Raw genomic sequence first — 20637 nt, forward strand, 5'->3', positions numbered from 1 at the left:
GCTATTGTGGTTGCTATTGACTTCTATGTAAATTAAATGCCTACAACAAATATAGATGTGACAATAGTGTTTATTGGAATTCTTTTGACAGTATTTGATCTATAAAATACATTAGAGCAAAAAGTGAATTTATTTAGTGAGACTGATTTACAATTAATATGAAGTGTGTTTTCATTGTTTTAAAATTGAATTTGGATTTTGACCTTGAGCCAAGTAAACATACAAAGGTTGCAATCCTTTGCAAATAGATTTCCTATTATATTAACGTTGCTTTAGTTTTTAACATTATTTTCTATAAAATAATAAAATAGTTTTTTCTTTCTTTCTTATTCAATGTCTTTTTTTTTTTTTTCCTCTTTCCTTTTTAGCTTTTTCTTGGTGGGCAAATCAGCCTTTCCTTGATTCTTTAAGCTTTTTCTTTTAATGTGAGGTTGATTAACTAAATATTTATTTAACTAGCTTTTTCTTTTAATGTGAGATTGATTAATTAAATATTTATTTAACTATCCCGTGCATCACATGGGTTAGCGACTAGTTTTGCTGAAACTAAAAACTTTTATTTGAAAATACTGTAAATAAATGTAAAAGTTAGCTGAAATAGTACAGTAGAACCCATGAATAGTATCAAAAAGTGTAGTGAGACCCATGAATGTAGCAAAAATAAGCTAAATAGTAAAATAAGTTATTTTTTTAAGTTGAAAATTTCAATAACACCGATATTAGTTGTCAAGATTCAAACCATCATCATGAATACATTGTGTACTATTAGTGGCTCTAGTGCAAGGAATAAACCAGCAAGAACTAAACTGCAGCTAATCATAAGATAATTAATGATCTTTATCTTAAATAATTAGAAAAAATGATGGGATCTTGGTTCAAGACTAACGAATGCATGAATATCTAGTACCTTACCAATAAAAAAACTACTTTCATTTAAGTACAACCAATGAACCACAAAGTTGCACAAGATATACAGAAGTATCAGAAATAGGATAATACTCCACTAAGGAGAGCTCCATAACTTACAAATCAGAGCAGTTTGGCACTATTGTAACTGCAATGTGAAGTGTTAATGTTAAATAAATATTAGCAAAACACAATGAGTCATACCGAAGGGAATCAAGTATGGAGGATATCTTTCAATTAGACAATACATTGTTATGCATAAAGAGAAAAAGTAAATGAACTTCAGTGTTCATTATGAACATTATATGACTATGGATTTCTTCTAAGGAAGGACTAAAGAGGGGTGGAACAAGTTATACCTTAAACGATGACATCCTTTTATAACAGACAGTTACAGACTCACTAATCACCAGTTAACAAATTATTTTGGAAACAACTGTTATGAGTCTCTAGTTCTCTGCAGAATAAATGATTATGGTTTGTCAATAACTTATCCAAAAAAGAAAATGAAAAAACAAGTTGTACTAAGTTTGGCAGATTCTCATCATATAGGCAGTAAACAAAACCAAAAGCAAAGGGGAAGTAGCAATTAGAGAATAAAAGATAAAAGAGAAAGAAGATGAAGAAAAAAAACACTAGAACAAAAACATATATCACAAAAGAATATTCCAGAAACATATTTCCATTGTCTAAGATAGTAGCATAACTCCACAAATTTTATATTTATTTGAGTTAATCTTTGTGCCTTAGTGATCACTCCTAGATTGAGCTCATTGTGAGGTGATATATCTCAATATTTGCATCATCTTTGAAAGCTCGGATTTGTGCAAAAACACAAGAGCTTGTTCAAATCTCCAAATAAAAATTACGGCTGGATTACTTTTACTCTAACTTAGAAAAAGTGTGGAACAAGAATAAATAAGCGCAATGAACCGATAGAACTACCCTAAGCTATATTTATCCATCATCATCAATAAAAATGAAAGCTTAAAAAGTAAGGAAGAAGGATGCAAACACAAGATAGCACCGAGATGTTCTATTGAAGAAACTGAAGAACTGTGTGAAAAACCTCTTTGTGACCCTCCAAGCCGAAATCGATCCACGAAAGAATAAAGTTAGAGTACATGGATAACAAAAGACCCTCTAAACCTAGTCTATCCCATGTACTTGAGCTCTCCAAGGTTTTGCTGTCAACTAACTTTTCGGAACTTTGTCTTCTCTAACTTTCCAGATCTCGCAATACACCCGACTGCATTTGCCAATGAATGGCTTATTCCAATACTTCCCAGCAGCACCAAAATCTCACTTTACATTCAGTATTGGTGTGTTAAGTGTTTGGGTTAGCAACCTTTCAAAGATCTAGAGATGGAGAGGTAGCAGTTAAGGAAAACCACAAGAAAATGTGTAGATGATTGTGGGTATAACAATCTATATCTCTCAAGTGAATTTTCTAGTGTATTCTCTCTAAAAAAGCACTCCTTACAATTTGTGGGTAATAATGGTATATATAGTATGGGTAAAGACTTGGTAAAGCAAACACAACTTTTTGTCAAACAAAAAGTTTTGCGGGTCATTCACTGGTTGGCCTTACCCACGAGACAGTCGCGAAAAATCCAGCCTGACACGACTTTTCATCTTCTAGTCATGTGCTCTACACGTGGCTCTTTTTGCGGCTTGCTTCTCACTAGACAATCGGGAAATCCACTTGATCAACTTTTGAAGCTTGATTCTTCACCGATTTCTCACACTTATCCCTTACAATTAAACCCATATACATACAGGGAAAATGATTGAAGAAATTACAATAAAATTTGGCACGGAATTAAAGCCAACACAAAATAGTTGGAAATCACAACTTTACAATCTCCCCCTTTGGCTATTCCGTGACAAAACCCATAAATTGACTCTAGACTTTAACGTGAGTTTGGGAATACATGCAAAGCTCACTCACACCTAAATCTAAAGGCTATGAAGTACTTGAACTATATACACCTGTATCCTGAAATACTTGCACATAACAAATAAACTTCATTAAGTACGAGACAAGTAGAACACAAGACATGTATAAAGAACAAGTAAAATGCAATCAAGATACCAAATGAAATGTAAGTTATAAAGCATAATTTGATCAAACATGAATAGTCATTAGAAAATGACCACAATGAATATTTATCTAGTAAATAATCATCCGGACACACAATGCAATTGCGAGCAATGCTAAAATCAATTGCATGTCCAACAAATACATGATGCATTAAAGAGACTAAAGCTATAAACAATAGAAAGCAATAAACTTCAAAACGGCTATAAAAACCAAGATACACAACAGTGCTAAAGAAAAACTGAGTTTTAAACTAAAGTACTTGAAAACTTTAAACGAAAGCACTATAAACATCCAAAAGCTATAAAAGCATTAAAAAACTAGACTAGCCAAACAATATGGTTAGACTATCCAAAAGTGTGAGTGGTAAGTGGTTGTAGGTTAGCTTCCTCCTTTTGAGCCCACTGATCTCCCCCTTTCAATATGCACACCTCATTTCATGTGATGCTCTCCCTCTTACTATATGCTATAGTCAAAGCTATTCACACAATAAGTGCTCTCCCCCTTTTTGGTAAGAATAGCTAAAGGCTCTCCTCTAGCTTGCTCTGGATCTCATCCAACTGTGTCTCAATGGTGGTTAGACAAATCTGAACTTGGTTGTTGGTAGAGTATATGACATTAGCAATACTAGAAATGTGCTTATGCAATCCCTCAACCAAGGTTGTCAACCTATCGGAATGAGAGCTAGATGGTCCCGACTGAGTGCTAGTAGACTAAGGCTAGGGAATGTAAGGAAATGTAATCTTGGGTTGCTCAGGGATAATGGGAGCAACTGATCGTTGTCCAGAAGGAGTGGCGTGTTAGGAGGATTCACTTTTTGGAGTCTTAGAAGGACTATGCTTTACCCTTTTAGCAGAGTAATGACTCTTGCTCATTTGAAGTGAAATCAATGATATTGGTCATTGATGAAGCAAGTCCATCTTTTGGTGTACGAACACCTTTAAGAACCATGATCTTTGTGACAAGATTGCAAAAGGGAAGACACATTCTTGCAACTGATCGTCCTACCATTTTCCCCATGATCTAAAATATATGAGCACAAATGTCAATTTGAACTCCTTTGATAAGATCACACAAAAACTGTGCTCTTCTGAGATTGATGAAGCCAGTGTTTGACAAAGGGTATAGGTTGAAAAACATGATCATTATGAGAGTCTTCAACTCTGGTTCAAATTTTGCAATCCTAAAGGAAGTGCCTTTGGAAGAAACTTCATGTTCAGCTTCTAGAATGTCAAGAATCTTTGTTATTGGAGCTAGTCTATCATCATATGGTGAAATGTCCACATTCTCTGGACAATTAATGTGAAGAATTTTTGCTAGATAATCCGGAGTGATGTTAAAATCCTTTCCTTGAACCCAGTATTTCAGTTCAATTTCAGTGAACCAAGTGTTCGAGTAAAATTCTTTGATCAATTCATCAACGGGATCCTCAAATTTGCCAAACAATGGGATCCTAAAAATTGCTAAACAACGGGATCCTAAAATTCTTCTCCGCAAATATCTTAGGGATGAAAGTGGATCCTAGGGTGTCAAATCTTACAACCCGTTCCACCACAGTAGGTGCACCCTCGAAGTTGTTGGAGAAAGATTGAAAATCTAAGAGAGTCTTGAATCTCTTATTGTCAAAATCACCGGACAAATGATGGGTCCTCTTTGATATAATAGATGACGTGAGGTCAATCACTTACTCTTTACTGTGAGAGGAATGATGATCCATCTGCCAAATGAACAACCACACAAACAAACAACAAACAAACACAAACGTGGAAACAAATTTGATTAGATACAAGTTTGTCCATAAAATTCAACAAAAAGGTCCTAAAATTACATAAAAACTATAAAACAAAGTCATAAGATCATGTTTTAATTGCTAAAGGTCTAGCAAGACTTATATAGCAATAATGAAATACAAAACATGTCAAGTGATTAAGTGTGTGCGTCAAGTGTGACTCAAGTGTGCTTATGGTGTGCATGTGAAAGACATGAACAATGTATGACAAGGCACTCATGGGGCAAAGTGTGTGAAACATACAACCAATATTTAAAAGATGTTAAGAATATAAAAACATGGTAAACCCCAAAGTTTGGTACTCATCGGAGTTCAAAACAACAAGAAAATGTCATTTAGGCATTTTATCAAACACTTAAAGTACATACACACCACTAACATGTAAAACAATGCATGAACATGTTGAAATTTTGCCTAAATACATGTTAAAATGCCACTTGGGTCCAACACAAACACAAACACAAATAAACACAATGGGACACAACCCAATCAAGAAAATTTTTTTTAAAAAAATTCAAGAAAATAAAATTTTCCCAACCCCTTTCAAAAATAACCCGACCCTAGAAATCCTAGAATCTAAGACTTAATCTATGTATTCAAGAATAAAAAAAAAAATATTAAAACATATCTTAGATGAGTCTTAGGGATGAAAGTTCTTGAGATTTGGGTGAGATTTTGAGTGAAAAGGTGTTTTGGGTTGAGAGAGGCACGAAAGAGGCAAAAAGATAGATTTGAAAAACTGTCACTATTTTCCCTTTAAAAACTGAAAATCCACTCATTTCGCAGGTAAGCTACTCGCGAAGTTATTCGCAAAATGACCTCTGAAGCACAAGACAGGTTTCGTGAGAAGCTTTTTCTCGCAAAAGAGTCGTGAGGAAGTCACAAAACACTCTGTGTAAAATTCTGAAAAAACTGAAAAAGGCTTTGTCATTTTCACGGGTAGGTTCTTACTTGCAATTTACTGGCAAAAATGCCTTTGAAGGAGTTTTTCAACAAAAAAAATATGGACTGTTTGGAAAAACTCTTAACACAAAAAAGGTACATACAAACACTTCCAAAACATATAAAATACTCAAAAATCTTTTCGAGTTTGAACATCAAGCAATTAAATACACATATTACATTTGAGCACATACAATCACACAAATGAAATAAGCATTCATTGAACATTAAACTTATGTATTGTGTGTGTGAATCAAGTATGAACTAGTTCATAGTGTAGTATAAAGTTTCAATGATCAACTTAATCAAGTCATACACAACTGGTACAAAAACAAGTGACCTATCTCACTTATAGAAATAAACATATATGACCCCCCACCAAATTTTTTGCATTTGATTGAAAGCTTTTCATTTGGATTCCATTTTTCATACTTTTGATCAAATACAACTCAAATTTTTGAACAACGCTGCCAAGAACTTTTTGATATTTTTGACAAATACACCTTTGGCTATGGCACCATACATTTTAATACATATTTGCTCCACCTTCCTAGCAAAACTAGTTTTCTAAACAAGGCTTTTTTAGCTCTTTTCATCTTTTAGAGATAGACATTTGTGGAGCTTTTTGACAAAGAAAAAATATGAGGAGATATATAGGCACAAGTCTACGCATGTATCAAGATCAAACAAGACTATTGACCAATCATTAATGACAAGCTTGAAGATCTATTTACAATAATTAAACATAAATTTTTAGATGTCGCTCACACTTAAGAAAATGTGCATACATAACAAGCTAAGCTCGTAAATGCACTATGCCATTAGTACGAAGGTAATAGGCCAAACTCAAATGTGATAAACACAACACAAGCGATCAAAATTTTGAGATTTTTTACTTTTTATGGGTATTTGAATTTTTCAACACACTAAAAAAGAAAGCAATAAAGTAGGATCAACAAAAATAAAAGCAATGTAACCAAACAAAGATCTATAAAAGAAACATGCTTAAAACGAAAGCAATGACACAAGAAGACTACATATGTTATGATGCATGAATCTATAACCCTAATACGTTGAAAGTATTAATGCATGGGCAAAGTAAGTGATCATGCATGATTACCTTTCTTCACCCATACTGTACGAGTGTTTTGGGTGAAATCCTTAGAAGGAGGGGTATGACCAACATAACTCTCAAACATTTGGGTGAAGCTAGCAAGGCATGATGAAATGTTTTTCAATGTCTCCATAACATCTCCAATGAGTTGTCTCTCATTTTCTCCTTCATCTTGGTTTCCCTTCGACATTCTTCTTGAGTTATCTTGGCCACGTAGAGAGTCAACCCTCTTAAGAGCTTAAAGCTTGAAGCAACTTGGTCTTGTGTGCCCTCGCACACCACAATGATGACAAACATGCTTCACTTAGGATTCTCTTTGCCTTTTGGGTAATGACTTCCCTTTTTCCTTTGGTTTTGCACCAACAGTTCTCTTTGCAACAACAGGGGTCTCAACCTTCGGTTTCTCTACATTTTTGGCCAACATAAACCTCACTTCCTTCTTGGGTTTGCTACTTGAGCTTCCTTTACTGGTATAGCCTAGACCGATCTTGTCATTTGAAGGTTTTTGAGAAGAAAGCACGCTATCAAGTTTCTTGGTGGAAATGCGCTCCACCTTGTCATTTGCTTGAATGATTTCAAGTTTAAGGAACTTGATTTTCAAGTAGGCATTCAACAATTCTTCCTTTAACCCTTCAACTTCACATTTTGCATCTTTGAGTTGCATAAGAGTGGACTTATGCTCTTCCTCAATTTTCTTCATCTTTTTAATTTCATTCTTTGAAACTTTGGCATATTTTCCACAATCTTTAAGCAATGCATCATATACTTCTTGATGGTTCTTCTTACTTTCATTGAGGCACACATCCTCATCTTTCGAATCCTCAACTTCTTTACCTTCAGAATGTACACTTAGCTCATCAACCAAGTCGCTCAACTCATCTCTAGAATCAACGGTGGTAATTGCCATGAAGGCCGAATAGTTTCCATCACTATCACATTCTCCTTTCGCATCGAAGTTTGAGCTTTTCGAGTCACTAAGAGTAGTGGCAAGTACTTTACCCTTTCCTCTCAAATAGTTTGGATATTTTTTCTTTAGGTTTCCATGACTGTTGCATTCATTACACACGATTTCTTGGGTTGATGACAAGTCTTTCCCATCCTTCTTCTTGAACTCTCTCTTATCATTTTTGGAGGATGAAAACTTTCCTTTGCCAAGCGACGTCCCATCGTTCTTCATTTTGAGAAATTTCTAGAAGTTTTTTGCTAGAAACGTCACCACCTTCTATACAACATCTTCATTAGAGGAATCATTCATTCTCTTATTTATGGTTTTGAGAGCAAGAGATTTGCTGGACTTGTAATAGGACAGTCTGAGCTCATAGGTTTGGAGAGATCCAATGAGTTCTTGAATCTTTATCTCATCCAAATATTTACTTTCCTTTATGGCTATGACCTTAGCCCGAAAGCTTTTGGGTAAGGATCTCAAGATCTTCCTCACCACTTTGGCGTCTTCAATATTCTCCCCAAGATTGAGCTTGGCAACCACTATCTCATTGAGTCTCCCATAAAAAGAATCGAACGACTCATCATCGCTCATCTTTACTTCCTTGAACCGAGTAGTGAGTATTTGAAGCTTAGTGTCCTTTACCTTCTTGGTACCTTCATAGGTTGTCTCAAGAATGGTTCACGCCTCTTTAGTGGTCTTCACATTCGAAATCCTGTGAAACTCATCAGTAGAAACACCACAGAAAATAGCATTAATAGCTTTGCTATTAGCATTTGCCAAAGCAAGAGTAGCCTTATTCCATTCAGATTTGGTAGTAATGGGTCTTACATATCCATTCTCAATTGAATCCCATGCCAACTCATCAATAGCACAAAGAAAAGCACGTACATTTGTACTTTCCAAAAGGCATAATTACTCCCATCATAATAAGGAGATGGATTAAGGGATTGAGATCTATCCATCTCACTTGGGGTCTAGGATCACACTAGGATAATGGAATTTGACAAGGGTACTCGCTCCGATACTAATTGAAAGCTTGGATTTGTGTAAAAACACAAGAGTTTGTTCAAACCCCCAAATAATTACGACTGGACTGCTTTTACTCTAACTTAGACTAAGTGCGAAACAAGAGTAAATAAACACGATGAACCAATAGCACTACCCTAAGCCATATTTATCCATCATCATCAATAAAATGAAAGCTTAAAGAGTAAAGAAGAAAGATGCAAACACAAGATAACATTGAGACATGTTATCGAAGAGGAAACCAAAAAACTCGGCGAAAAACCTCTCTACGGCCCTTCAAGTCGAAATCGATTTACTAGAGAATAAAGTTGGAGTACATGAATAACAAAAGACCCTCCAAGCCTAGTTTACCTCATGTACTTAAGTCCTTCAAGCTCCTACTACCAACTGACTTCTTGGAGCCTTGTCTTTTTTAGCTTTCCGGGTCCCGCAGTACACCCAATTGCATCCGCCAATGAATTGCTCTTTCCAATGCTTACCAGCACTACTAAAATCTCACTTTACACTCAGTATGGGTGTGTTAAGTATTTGGACTAGCAACCTCTCAAAAATCTAGAGATAGAGAGGTAGGAGTTGAGGAAAACCATAAGAAGGAACCCCACAACTCGGTAGGAATAACACCAACCACATAGCCACGAACTTGTCCACGACACTCAAGTCCAAACACCTCCACAAACATTTCTTCTTGAAATATTTGCAATGCCCCCTCATTCACTTGAGTAGTAAGATTCCTCAAAGTCATCTAAAAATAAAAATAATTGTATAACTTGAAATAAAACCACAAAATATACTAGCTATATTAATGTAATTAGAAGATTTTATACTAATGCATCTTGTGTTGGTTCATTTACTACTTGCCCATTAGCTTGCACATGGCTAATGTCAAATAGTTCAATTCTACTAGAGTTATGACCTGTGTTCTCTTTCTAACATTTGACAAAACAAATAGAAAGCATATAGAAACTAAGTATTTAACTAGGAGCAGATAGAAAGCACCCTTGTGACACAAATAAATAAAAGACTTCAAACTCTAAATATTGATCTACAAAGGACTAATAAATATAAGCAGTAGAAGTAAAAAGTAAAAAGAATGTGTAAAGATACTAGGTATAAATATGATTTACACCTTTATTATTTTCTCATTGAGTATGAATTACACAAACTCTGTAAGCAGAAAGTGAAGAAAATCTTTATGGTGGTACTCTTCCATCATAAACTTAACTCTTTTTATTATGCTGATTAATTTATACATATACTCAAAATTTGTGCTTTTGTTTTCTATGAAATTTCTTTGTTTAAAAAGATAATATTTTGCCAACTCCTCTCACTTTAGGTACTGTAAACCCAGCATAGATGCAGAGCAGGGCAAGGTGAGAGTTTCGGGAACTGTAGACCCAGCAGTTTTCATCAAGAAGCTTACAAAATCAGGAAAACATGCAGAACTGACAAAATCTTTTGTCTGTTGGTGTACAATTTTGTGTAGACTTTTCTGGTATATCATTTTGGTTTGTCTATTGTATCTGCACTAAAGACTATTTCTGGTACAAATTGTGGTCTGGTTATCAAAGATGTCCACCGTATAAACAACTCTCTACCTCTCAAGTTGTAGTGTGCATGAACAGTTCGAGTTTCCCACAATTAGAATATTAGAATTATTGAAGTTTACATATTTATGTAAACAGCTATAACTGTGATCGTCTTTTTCTTTTCTTTTTTTTCCAGGTATTTTACAATACAGCTGGTTACTATCAAGCATATTATGATATTATGGTCACAAAACAGTGAGTACTTTATTTATTTATTCTTTTGGTATCCGATTGAGTGTTCTGTTTGGTTTAAACCCAAATGTGATAGTAGAGAGATTAATGATCTACTTGGATGGAGCGAGAATAGAGGAGAGTAGAGTAAAGAGAGGGAGAGTAACTTAAATTATATTATTTGGATTTTTTTTTTTAAGAGAGCAGTGAGAGAGATTTGGAGGGATTTTAACTATTTCTAACTCCTCATTTTCAATTCTCCAAATTGGAGAAATTTGGAAGGAAAGTAGATTACAAAAATTCTTAACCAAATGAATTACCCAATACCTTACCATATTAACAAAATTACAAACTATATACCTCTGTAATGTTAAAAAATTTCTCCCAAATCTCTCTCAACTCTAAAGACTCTCACGCTGGCTCATCCGCCCTTCTCTCTCTCACACAACTTCTTCATTCTTGAATTGTCTCTTGCTCTTTTCTCTCACGCCTAGCTTTCTCTCTTAGAGGTAAACTCTGTTTTTCTTTATGTTTCATGGGTTTCTTTTGAGTTGGATCAAATAACTATGTTCTTATAATTGCGATTTTATTTGGTAATTTCATATTAATTGTGATTTTATGGGAGTAATAACATGCTATTTGTGAGTGGGTGCTTGAGTGAGTCTAGATTATGAACTTGCATAAATTTGTATCTCAATGGTGATTGTAACTATATATGGATTTGGGTTTCTTGTTTATTTTTCTCTAAACACTTGCAATCCTATTAGTTCGTGATATATGGATGCACTATAGTTCGTGTGCTTTATTTTCAGCTCATCCCTTTGTTATCTAATATGAACAACAATATTTATCTGAAAGCGTGCTTGTCTCTGCCTTTCAGTGTTAGGGGAGATGAAATGATCTAGGCTTTGTTTTCTACCAGGTCCTGGACTATGATGCACGGACGTGGCAAAATGGGTGCCGCACTCGTGTCCGACGCGGCGACGCGCGAGTGATGTCGTTGCTCGCGTGTCGGTGCTGCGTCTCAGTTTTTTTTTTTTAGCCGACTTGGCTTCGATTCGCGCCGAACCGGGCCGATTCGGCCAGAATCAGGTTGTATCGGCCGAATCGGAATGTATCGGCCGCCGGCCGAAACTGACCGAAACGGCCAAAATCGGCCTTGAATCATGCATTGAACCAGCAAAAGCCTGAAACCAAAGCATTTGTTGTCCAAAAATTGAAACCTAAGCCTTACCGTTGAGTTGAAACCCACGAGAGATAGCCATATTCAACGTACAGGGTCTGATACTTTGTTTTTTTTTTGGATGGGAACTGCTACTCTGAGTTTTAATATAAACTTTGATTACCCAAAATGCCCTTTTCTTTGTATTCTATTGGACCCCCTAGGCACCCAAAGTCATGTGGCTGTTTTGGTCATTTTATCTGATATTGTTGATACCTGGCATGATTAGGTGAGAGTGCAGGACATTTCTTTTTTGTTTTGTGTTTCTTGCCTTCTTCTTTCTTTGTTTTGTGAATCTAATGTGTTTTTAAAAAAATTTAATAGTAAAAATATATAGAAAATATAAATAAAAATATTTTTAATAATTTTTTAATTGCCACATCCGGCTGCACCCGCACCCTACTTTTTCAAAAATTGCCGAGTCCCGCATCCGCACCCGCACCCGCACCTGTGCTACATAGGTCCTGGACTGCCTTTGTTTCCTTTTTCTTTTTGGGAAAATATTTATGAGAATATTATGAGATTGTATTGTCATAAGCTATCATGAGTTCCTCACTTTTTGAGAAAGTTTTTATGAAAATATTAAGAAATTGTATTGTCATAACTAATTTATGATTTTGTAGCTGAATGGGTTTCTGACTTGAGGGTTTTTTTAACTAAAATTTTTTAGTTTCAAAAGAGTTGCTCAAAATGGTTTGTCCTGTTATTAGGTTGTTACTCTCGGCCTACAGCTTCTGAGAGACCATTTTCATATAAAGGTTTGAATAGTTTTAAATTGCTTAACATAAATGATATAAGTTATGGCTGCTTATTTATCAATTTTATCAACCATACTATTCAATAATACCTGTGCAAAATTAACTAATTTTTCTTATTAAAAAAAATGGTGTGCCAGCCTTGACATGTTTGGCTTTCAGTAAATGGCATGTGATTTATAGCAATAATAGCACTTAGTTGCGTAGAATATCAGAATATGTTAACTGCTAGTATGAACTATCGTTTGGCTGCATTGTATACTGTTTTAAGTTAAGAGTTCTTTTATTGCCTTGCATTACATTTAAAAACATGCAACTTAGAAGTCTTTTGAATGTTACATTGTTTTGCTTGATTACATTCTAGGAGGGTGCTTGATATAGAAGGAAAGAGTTCCAACACCGGGTAGCTTGGGCAGATAATTATTAGATAGAGATAGATTTGTTATTTTTTTCTTGGAAGCTCCAATGTTAAGAGGACAAAGCCAAGTTTTAAGTTTTAACTTCGCTGCATGCTTTGTGTCTGTTCTTATATTCAATCAACAACTTAACAAGAGGGTTTAGATGATTCAAAATTAAAGTGTTAAGTAAAGAAATTGAAAGTGAAATGTTTTTGTTCTTTGCAGGCACGTTTCCTTTTTTTTTTTTTTTTTAACTTTGGTCCTTCTAAACAATTTCAATTGATACTCCCTTGAGAATTGTGAAGTGTTGTCATTTGTAACTTCCAACTTCTTTGTAGTTTTGATGACTGAACTTCTGGGATGTTTGAATGGTTGCAATGATCTTCTTGCATCTGCTTAACAAAACATAGGGAGCCATGATGTATGACTTTGTGGTATTTGCTTAATTCAAAAATTTTTGTAAATTTGTAATGCACAAATTTGCTGCTTTATTGACTCATAGTTTGTTGATGACAATAGAAATTTTACACTCAACCTTACTAGTAATATTAGTACACCAGAACTTTGGCTGTGGATTCATACTTTTGATAATTCTTATTTTGTTGTCCTTTTTAAACAGGCTAAACCTAAAGCAAAAGAGTGTAAGAACAAACCAATTCTAAACTACAACAAATTGGTTGAGCCTTATGGAAAAGATAGAGCAACTGGAGAACAAACCAAGATTGTGGTGAAATGTTCATAGGATTTTTTTTCTTTTCTTTTTTGGATTCATGCTCTTTTGTTTTTGCATGTTCTATTTGAGGGCTACATTGGAGGGTTACATTGTGTTTTGCAACTAAATTTGGTATTGTTTACAATAAAAACATCCACAGGAATTGTAATCATTCAAATATATAAATGATTCATAAATTTTTTTTTTTTAATGTGCAATGTAGGCTATGTAGCAATGGTAGAATGAATCCTATCTATCATGAGTGACGGACTGAATAGGAAATAGCCAACCCATGAAGTTGATCGCTCTTGGTGACTTTCATACCCTTTATATAATATTATATATATATATATATATATATATATATATATATATATTCTACAGCTTTTTTTATTTTTTGAAATATATATTATACAATTAATATACTATTTCTTGAACCTTTTTTGGTCGGTAAGGATCAGCAAATTGATAAATTAATAAGTAAAACTATGCTAAGGCATATCATTATTTAATCTAACAAATTAACCATAGGTCAATATTGCAAGGCCATTTTCAAAGAGAGGTAAATTTGTCTATTTAAATATATGTTTTCATTTCCTCTCATTTACATCCTAATTTTTAAAATACCCAAACAAGAGAAAGGACTAATTATTCTCCTTCTCCTTGCTTAATTCAAAAAAAATTCAAATAAGGTAGATGATAACCATTCCCTTCTACTGTCTCTCCCTCAAAACTTCCAAACATAGCATAAATGTAGAGAGTGAAAACAAACTTTTTTCACATTTAGGTAAAACAAGATACCTCAACTCGAAAAAAGTTATGGAGGTGAAACAACTAATTAACAAGACACCATCAATGATGTACTTACATTTGGTGGAAAACCTCACATGAAAGAACTAAAAGAAAGAGAGTAGTTCTAGTACCATATAATTGACACAACTCTTACTACAATTATCTTATGTATCAGACTATGAATAATTGTTTGTCACTTTCACATGGAATCGCCATTTTTTCTCCACTACTCACAATCTACCAAATGGACAATTGTGGCACAAATTATGTCATTTTATGTGGTTTTAGAATTTTTCAAATAAATAATCAACTACAACACATCAGGTATCATGTCCAGCATTTCTTGCACCCATCTATCTCCATACTAGAACTGAAGGCAGCATATATGTATCCCATACCAAAACTGTGATATCCAGCAAAAGCCAAAAACACATATAGAGGCATTAGGCACATGGAACCCACGCAATGCATGCTTATTCAAATGATAGATAAAACTAAATAAAGACGCAAGCATGCAATTTAATTTCCATCTTAGAGCTTGATGCAATCCGTTGGCTTGAAAGATACAGTTTTCTCCACAAGGTCATAGCCTACCAACAAATTGGACTGGGCCATGTTACCAAAGATGCTAATTTTTTTATTAGCAAGGGAAGCCTAGCACACGAGTTCTTCATTTATTTGAACGAAGGTTGTGGTTGGATTCAGCTTCACATCTGCTCCGGTGAAATGAGCTGTGATAATAGGAATTTCTATAGAAGCTGACGCGAGCGTAGCAAAAAGACTTAGAACGTGACTCGGGTCATCACCGCGCTCTAAATTAATTTCTTCTGCTACTGCTGATTCAAACTTGGAGTAGAATTCTGTAACGTCCCAGTCAAAAAAATAAAAAAGGTCAGATTTTCTTGAGTTCACACGTACCCCCGTCAGATTCTCTTGAATTCACACGTCCCCCCCCCCCCCCCCCACAACTCTTTTTTTTTTTTTACTTATTTCTTACTCTCTTTGACCGGCTCCTCTCCTTTCCTTCTCTTTTTTTGCTTTCATTTTCTTTCTTTTCTCTTCACTTAACATACACTCATTTCCAACCCTCACTCACCGGCCTCCACTCCAAACCACACCATCTCACCATCATTTTTTCGGTAAGATCACCAGAAAAATACTTAGGAACCCCTAAGCATCTTCATCATTTTATTTGAGGTAAAAATTTCTAATCTTTTGGTGAGTTTTACACTTTTGCTTGAGGTTATTTTTATCTAAGCTTTAATAATGATATTCATGTGATTTATGAGCATTGGAGGTGATATTTATGTGTTTTTATGTATGGGTTTTGTATTGGTGGAATTATTTGATGAGTGGGTATATAATTTATGCTAAAAATGGCTACTTAAGGTTTATGTATGGTGAAAAATTTATTAGTTTTAAGTTATGACATGTGATAGTAAATTTAATTTTCCATTGCCATTGAGCTTATTTGGAGTTAGTTGAAGTCCTGAATTTCTTGTCTTTGGAGGACATTTTGATTTTACTTTCATGGGTCTCTTAATAATGTAGTGTAAATTTTATGGAAGCTAGTCATAATGTTGGAGATAATATTAAATAGGTTAACTTTATAAATTGGAGTTGATGCCTTGTGAATCAATTTGTTGAGAAACTTTGGAAGTGGTATATATTATTATTGATAAGGTTAAATACTAGGCTTACCTACTTAAGTGCTTATTTGGCAAATCCTAAATTGTAGCTAGATACAATTTGAAGTTCTATACTTATTGTGATAGGTTTACTTGATATTGTCTAGGTTCTAGCTAATCTCCTTGGAGCTTGGAGAGTTAGGCTTTTGTGGTTGCAAGGTAAGTAGTTTTTTAATGAGACTTTTTTGGAAAAATAATCATATTGCATAAATGTTGCTTTTAGGTTGGACACACTTTTGGAAACTATATTTTCCTAAAAGCTATTGTGTCGTAACATTAATATATATATATATATATATATATATATATATATTTATATATATGAAAATGCATCATATTTGGTATTGCATTTGGGGAAATGCATAAATTGTTGACATGGAAAATATGAGCATTTTATATTTAATCTTTGATAAGAAAATTATGGATTTTATGGTTCATTAGAAAATTTAAAGATGCTTATCTTGTCTTGTTATTGGGAAATTGATATAAAATCTTTTTGCCAAGAATGAAGTTAAAACCTTGTGGAAGTTAGATTATTTAAGATTTTCCTGAAATTACCTAGATATAAACTATGTATTTAAAAGTAATGTCACCTGTGAGTTTTATGTGGTTTTAACACCACGCCATGTTTGATTTTCCGGTGATCACCCGATTTGGTTTTCATAGTCTTTGTGACAACAAAATCAAATCTAGGTCAATGCCCTTTCACTTTGGATGACACGTTCTTCCCTGCTGCCCATGGGGGAAAGAGGTTCATTGATTGTGTGTGGGTGAGGCTGCTGTCCATGGGGCCAAGAGATCACATGCAAGAGAGATCCTATTTGACGCTCTTTCTCTGCTGCCCATGGGGAGAGAGAAAAATCTTGAGGGTATGAGTGAAACTGTTGTCCATGGGGCCAAGAGTTTGCATACCAAAGAGGACAATATCATGCCAGTTGTGAATGGGTGGATCCCCTAACCGGCCTATGTGATTGTGTAGTATATTTGTGATAATTTACCGTATATTAGATTTTATGGCTTTGAAAATTATATTGTTAGTGCTCATAGATTATGGTATATAGTTTCAAGGTATTTACTTTGAGAAATTTTGTGATTCATTACTTAATCATTTTTGTCATATTATTATTATTGAATATGAAACTTACATTTCTCTCACTCCCATTAATTATGCTACTTATTAGACTCTGTCTCATTCCGTTATTTTTTTATAAACTTTTTAGAGTAGGCAATAATCTTTTGAGATAGCTTTTTAGTGGCTAACAGTAGTTAGACTAACTACTGATAGAGGCTAAACTTGGTAATGGAGACATTAGATGATGTACATCTTATAATAGGCTTAACTCATTCTTTTGTATATTATAGTGGTTGTGACTGTATTCCTACTGATGAGACAAGTTGCTAATATGAAATTGTTTATTCAAACTTCTATTCTTTTGTTGCCAATGGTCCTTGTAATTAATGCTTAGAGCTTTGACTTACTTTGAGAGTATATTCAATGGAATTATTATGATAATTCTTGATGTTGGTGCTTGACAGGATTTATGTGGATTGAATTGTCAAAAAAAGAAAAAAATTACAGGTACTTGAGATGTCTTTCTCATGCTTTGGACCCCTTGGGGTTTGGGGCATGACAAATTTTGTTGGCAACATAATTGGAGCTAGTTTTTATTGACTATTTGGAGCTAGTTTAAGATTCAAATTGTTTGTCTTGAACAATATTATGATTTTGATGTCATGGGTCTCTTGTTGATATTACATAAATTCTATGGAAACTACTTACAATTTGTTGAGGTTTTGATGTTAGAGATAATGCCTTGGATGATTCCTAAATATAATGGGGGTCTATGCCTTGTAAATAAATTGGTTAATAAACTTCGGAAGTGGAAAATATTATTTGTGAGGTTATATACTAGGCTTGCCTAGTGCTTATTTGGCAATTCCTAATTTGTAGCTAGATACAATTTCAAACTTTATGCTTATTGTGATAGGTTTGTTTGATATTGTTTAAGTTCTAGCTCATTGCCTTGGAGCTTGGAGAATTAAGCTTTTTGCAAGTTGGAATGTAAGTAGCTTTTTAATGAGATTTTTTTTTTTTGACAATAATAATGTTACATAAACGTTATTTTTGGGTCAAACACATGTTGGAAAATAATTTGTGGAACTATGTTTTCTTAAAAAGTGTTGTATTGTGACCTTACTATATATGATTATATATAAAAGAGCATCATGCTTAATATTGCATATGGAGAAATGCATGAATATTTGGCATGGAAAAGAAAAGCATCTTGAAATTTCTTTAATAATGGAGTTCATGGATTTATAGTATTATTTAGAAATACTAAAGATGTTTTGTCTCAACTTGTATTATTTGGGAAATTGATAGAAAATCTTTTTGACAAAGAATGGAGTTAAAAACCTTACAAACTTATGAAAGTTTTGGTTGTTTAAGATTTTTCTGAAACTATCTTGATATAAACTATGCATTTTAAAGTAAATGTGACCTATGAGCTTTGTGTGGTTTTAACCCTATGTCGTGTGTGATTTTCTAGTGATCACCCGATTTGGTTTTGTAGTCTTTATGACAACAGGACTAGATCTAGGTTAGTGCCTTTTCACTTTGGATGAAGTGTTCTTTCCTGCTACCCATGGGGGGAAGAGATTCCTTAATTGTGTGTGGGTGAAGTTACTGCCCATAGGGCCAAAAGACCACATGCAAAAGAGGACTTATTTGACGCGTTCTCCCTGTTGCCCATGGGGGGGAGGGAGAAAAAACCTTGAAGGTACAAGAGAGGCTACTGCCCATGGGGCCAAGAGACTACATACCAGAGATGACAATATCATGCCAGTTGTGAATTGATGGATCCCTTCACTGGTCTATGTGATAGTGTAGTATATTTGTGATAAATTACATTATGTTAGATTCTATGACTTTGGAATTATATTGTTAGTGCTCACAGATTATGGTATATAGTTTCAACGTATTTACGCTGAGAAACTTTGCGTTTCATTATTTAATCATTTTTGTCACATTATTATTGAAAATGATACTACAGTATTTAGTTATAAATTTCTCAAACTAAATCATGAATTGTAAACTGTTCATCATCATGAAACTTGCATTTCCCCTACCCCATCAATTATACTACTTATTGGGTTTTGTCTTATTCCATTCTTTTACAAATTTTTTTAGAGTAGACAACGATTATTTTGAGACAGGTTTTGTGGCTAGCAGTAGTTAGATTAACTACTAATGGAGGCTAGACTTTTGTGATGGAAATATTTAGATGATGTATATCCTAGAGTAGGCTTGACTCATTATTTTGTATATTATAGTGGTTATGACTTTATCTCCACTGATGGGACAAGTTAATGATATGTAATTGTATTTATTCGGACTTCCATTCTATTGTGGCCAATGGTCTTTGTAATTATTGCATAGAGTTCTGACTTACTTTAGAAGTATCATTAATGAAATTATTATGATAATTCTTAATGTTGGTACTTTGATAATGAATTTTGAATTGAATTGTCAAAAAGGAAAAATCTACAAGTACCTTTTAAATGGTTTTCTCATGCTTTGAACCCTTTTGGGTTCGGGGTGTGACATCGAGTGTTAGGAAATAGAAGGTGTCTGGAATTTTGGGGACTAATGGAGTAGACACGGTTCCAGGACCCGAAACCACAGCATCACTACCAAATTTCAATTTTGCTTGAGTTTTTGTCTCATGAAGTTAATGGCACCAAACAGTAGGAGAACTTGCCACCAATAGAATAACTCAATTGGGAAGCAAGGGAAATTGCCCCGCCTCCAATGCCAACAATGCCGGAACCTTTGTCATCAAAGTTTCGAACATTATCATGTCCACGCCCTATGATAGTTCCTGGGAAAGGCATAGGACGGCTTGTCATGATTCCAAAGTGAGTGTCCATAGCAAGGTCTCGCTTTGAGAATGATGAACTGTCGCCATAAGAGATGGAATATTGGCAGCTTGTTCCACTGTTGGAGCATGATGTTTTTGCTAGAGATTCTCATTGTGATGAAGTGTAGGAAACGCTTTTGTAGGTTATGGACATTTCAGGATCAAAAAGTGGAGCTGTTTGATTGGAGCACTTAGTACATGGCTTGCACTGTAGCCAAATCAAATCACCACTCGTATCAGCAATGCCTAGTATTGGGACTGGTGGCGTACCAACTGAGTATTTCTTGAGGTATTTTCTCCTATTTGAGATTACATCTTATTGGGCCAAATCGAGAGAAACTAAAGAAGTTGTGATGTCACAGAAGTTACAAGAAAACAAACACATTGCTTTCTGAATTAAAAAAGAAACTAAACACGTTAGCTTCTGAATAAAAATCTCAAATCCACGAGGGATTCATTAAATCCACAAGGTAATAAGGTTATGGCATCTAGTAAAGAGAAATAGACAAAGTTTGTATTTTTTATAAGTCTAAAAACTGATTTGCTCTCGATGCAACAATATATCTATA

The 20637-nt window shown here is 34.4% G+C and overlaps 1 pseudogene; it reads right to left on the bottom strand.

The window, feature by feature from the left end:
- Nucleotides 1-19705: 19705 nt before the first annotated feature.
- On the bottom strand, nucleotides 19706-20453 carry LOC142615317 (aspartic proteinase CDR1-like; annotated as a pseudogene).
- Nucleotides 20454-20637: the final 184 nt, after the last annotated feature.

This window comes from Castanea sativa, chromosome 11, assembly GCF_040712315.1.
Source record: "Castanea sativa cultivar Marrone di Chiusa Pesio chromosome 11, ASM4071231v1".
Lineage (NCBI taxonomy): Eukaryota > Viridiplantae > Streptophyta > Magnoliopsida > Fagales > Fagaceae > Castanea > Castanea sativa.